The sequence below is a fragment of the Camelina sativa genome, chromosome 1 (assembly GCF_000633955.1).
Source record: "Camelina sativa cultivar DH55 chromosome 1, Cs, whole genome shotgun sequence".
Taxonomy (NCBI): domain Eukaryota; kingdom Viridiplantae; phylum Streptophyta; class Magnoliopsida; order Brassicales; family Brassicaceae; genus Camelina; species Camelina sativa.
Genome location: NC_025685.1, coordinates 21,309,400 through 21,313,531, shown reverse-complemented (window position 1 = coordinate 21,313,531; position 4,132 = coordinate 21,309,400). Strand labels below are relative to the sequence as shown.

Here is a 4,132-nt window from a genome sequence, read left to right as displayed (position 1 = left end):
ATGATAACTTCACTTTCATGGATACCAAAAGGGGCATCAAAGGCCATGCCCTATGCGGCTGAACCTCCTTCTAAGGAGGAAATCAAAGAGCTTATCCATAATGGCACTTTCAAGAAAAGGTGACAGACTGACAGTTCTTCCTTTTTATCTGGTCTTTATAAGGAGAGAGTCATTCATTGATTACATTTACATTGGATACAGTCTCAGTGACATGGATATGGACGATGAAATACAGAACTGTGAAGTTTCACATGCCAAATCTGTAGCAAAATCGCTTGGAAAACCATGTTCCATAAGCAAGGGTGCTTCTTCTTCTTCTACAGATCCTGATAACGTAGTCAACTTCTTGAAAGAACTCGACATGGATAACTATGATGAAGAGGATGATGGTATATATATGTCAGCTCTTTCTTTTTCCTATACATAGTTTCATTCTTGTATTGCATATGTTAATATACAGTTTTCCTTCATTCTTGTGTTGGACTCAGAAATTGAACTGTTTAGCTCTGGACAAGGAGACCTTTATTATCCAAGCAATGAGATGGATCCATACCTAAAGAATACTGAGGTTAGTCATATTGAAACTACCTTGAGGATACTCTCAATAATAAACCTTTGGTTATTTTGCAACCTTAGTAAATACTAATTAATAAACATTTTAACCATCTAAGTCCGCTGCTTTTATCATGTTGGTGTACCTTAGGATAACTATGACTCAGAGGATCTCGATGATATGACAATTAGGCCAACTGATTCACTGATCATCTGTGCCACTACTAAACATAGAGTCAACTATCTCGAGGTCTATGTATACGAGGAAACCGCTAATGGCACCCATAACTTATATCTTCGTAATGACGTAATTATACCCGAGGTTCCATTGTGCACAGCATGGCTTGATTGTCCTCTCAAAGTAGGGGAAAAAGGTTAGTGTGTGTATCCAAGCAGCTCTATTTTTTGTTTTTATTTTGCTATGAGTGATTTTTCATTTTTTATTTTTCTCCAAGTTTTGCTTTGGAGTTGGCCGGGAACTTTGTAGCTATCGGGTCTATGAAGTACTCCTTTATAGAGATATGGGATCTTGATCATGTCTGTAATTTAAACTGGCTTTGAATGATGGTGTACGTTTGTTTATGATCTATCATTAGGTTATGATTATATACTGCTTTCAGGTGGATGATGAGCTGCTACCTTGTGTACAACTGGGACGAATAGCTGGACAGGTGTGACAAACCAGCTTTTGAAAATTATTTTAGCTATCCTCTATTATTCTAAAATGTGCCATGTTGTAACTTTGTTACTTGTCTTTCTCTCACTCTAGACATCAGTAGATTGCCACTCTGAATCAGTGATTGATCTTGCTTGGAACAAGGAGTTTAGGTATACATATTTAAGCTCTTTGATGATTGAAAATTATCATCAAGATTTGCTCTCATTATTGATTTTAACTGAAACAACAATAGGAATATAGTCACTGGCGGAGCTAGCAATTCAATTCATCACGGTTAAAATATAATTTAAGAGGTCAATTGTGTTATTAATTTTTTTTATAGGGGTCAATTCTGCTATTTTATCAGGGTCAATTTGATTTTTTTCCTAAAAATTCAACTAAATTGAAAATTTCACCAGAGTCAATTGACCCTCATGCTTCTACCCTAGCTCCGCCCATGAATATAGTTGCTAGTGCCAGTTCCGAGAAAAAAAGTTAAGGTTTGGGATGTGGCTACAGGGGAATGCAAGCTCACTATGGAGCATCACATGAATGAGGTAGGTGAAAACTGTTTCCATGATCTGTCAAGCATCTGTGGCATTCTCATGGTTTATTGTGTGTGTTGGTTGACTAACAGGTTCAGGCGGTCGCATGGAACCATTATGCTCCAGAAGTACTCCTCAGTGGATCCCGTGATTGCACAGTTGTATTGGTGACTATTTCGTTCCATCCATGTGTCGAGTCTTGTACATTAGCCTTTATCATTATGCTGATCAGATTTTTGTTAATATCTATATGTATATATGTTATAGAAAGATGGAAGGGACCCTTCGCACTCAGGTTTGAAATGGTCTACCAAGGGCGAAATCGAAAGCTTGGCCTGGGATCCTCATAGTGAACACTCCTTTGTGGTGCATTAATCTTTCTTTTCTCTTCTGATGGGCATGTGAATATCTAAGGTAACTGATGTGACTCATTATCTTTTCTTTCTTCTCCATGTTAGGCGAAGCTCCAAGATGGAACTGTGAAAGGCTTTGATATACGTGCTTCTGATTTATCACCAAGTTTCATTCTCCATGCTCATGATGCTGAAGTCCCCTCCATATCATACAACATACATGCGCCCAATGTACATACATGTCTCTCTTTCTCTCTTGTGTCTTAGCATATTAATTCATAGTATAGTGGGTTTAGATTTATGTCTCCGAGATGTGCAGCTTTTGGCTACAGGATCTGAGGATGGAAGTGTGAAACTTTGGGATCTTTCAAACAATCAACCATCATTGATCGCTACACACATGCCAACTGCGGTAAGAGCCATTAATAAGTTTTTTCTTTCTTTCTCCCACTTGTTTCTCTTTGGTTTCTTTGTTTTCACCCATTCTAAACGTTGGCATCAAACAGGGAAAAGTGTTTTCTGTCTCATTCTCTGCGGACTGCCCCTTCTTACTCGCTATTGGTGGCTCAGAGGGGAAGCTAAATGTGAGTAGAGATTTTGATGTTACAAGATATAACAAATTAATGTTTTTTCTTATAGGAAACTAATGAATATATGTGCAGGTGTGGGATACACTGTCAGACACTGGTGTGTCCCAAAGATATAGGACAACCCCACCATGATCCACGCAGGAGGATTCTTGTTTCTTAAAGCATATATATAAAAGTTTCATGAAATATTATACAGAAGAAAGAAAACTTAGTGGAATATTTTGACTTCAATATGAAGATACTTTTCGAGTGAAGAACTAATATAGTTGCGTACGCAGGAAAAAAAATATTATTTTGATTACAATGACAAGATGATATACATAACCTCTTTACATAACTTTTTTTGGTTCCATAAAATCTTAAATAATCTTTTTGGCAAGTCTCTTTTAAGTTCTGTATAGTATCTATCTCCAATCTAGTACTCTATAAACATCTTTTTACTGGTTTCCTCTAAAGAAGGCGTATGACTAAAAGAAGATGGGTGAGATAGGGATTTACATTTCATATATTTGCTTATTGGCAAACTGATCATACTAAAGCTTAGTACTTTAGTTTGATAAAAAAAAAAATGCTTAGTACTTAAATTTGAACCTATTGCTATCTAAATAAAGAATATACTGTATATTGCTTGTCTTACTGGTTTATCGTATAAATTAAAGACTCTAACGAATGAATCATGGGATTAACTTTATCAATGATTAAGGATCAAAATTCAAAAACTCTAAAATAAACTACTTGTGATGGGGTCATTTTTGCGACTTGAACAAGATTGAGAATCATGACGCAGCACATGTTGTCTTTTTTTTTCAATATACATGTGAGATTAAAACCAAGATTTAGCTCAATATTCGTACCATAGTTTTTGTAATAACTTCACATAACCGCTTTTCGTTATACTTATACCCACACCAATAAAACTGTTCAAAAATAAATCTGCAACTACACTACTTTTTCTAGTATTGATTTAAGTTGTCAAAAAAACCACGTGGAATGATCTAGAGAGGAGTAATATAATTCGGCGTACAATATTAAACAAGAGATTTACCTAACAAAGGTAAACGAATAAGAAGAATGCATGGGGTTACGTGGAATTCAATCAACAATCCTCAGTTCCCCTAATATCACGGAGCCTAAAAGAGAAAAATTAGACCGGAGATTATTACAATTATTAGTAACTAAACACACAAAACTGTTATTAAGACAGACAGAGAGAGAAAGAATAGGCTTGTTTCTCGGAATGAAGACACAGCAAATCTCAAAATCTCCCTTATTCCTATAATCATTTTCTCACCCAAATGCTCAAAAACTCGGATCTCTCCCCCTTAATCTCTTTCTATAAGGTACACAATTTCATGCTAATCTCTTTAACTAATTTTGTACTAATCTTTCATATTTAGCATTGTTACCTGTTTTTTTTTTTTTTTTTTTTTAATT

The 4,132-nt window shown here is 35.6% G+C and overlaps 1 protein-coding gene and 1 pseudogene across 1 annotated transcript in view; both read left to right on the top strand.

The window, feature by feature from the left end:
• On the top strand, positions 1-2,830 carry LOC104710383 (annotated as a pseudogene).
• The window catches only part of LOC104700523 (proline-rich receptor-like protein kinase PERK4), a 3,590-nt gene continuing 3,344 nt past the window's right edge, over positions 3,887-4,132 (top strand). Inside the window, exon 1 of the mRNA XM_010416051.1 lies at positions 3,887-4,038. The gene's annotated coding sequence lies outside the window, so the exon portion shown is untranslated. The remainder of the gene's footprint in view (positions 4,039-4,132) is intronic.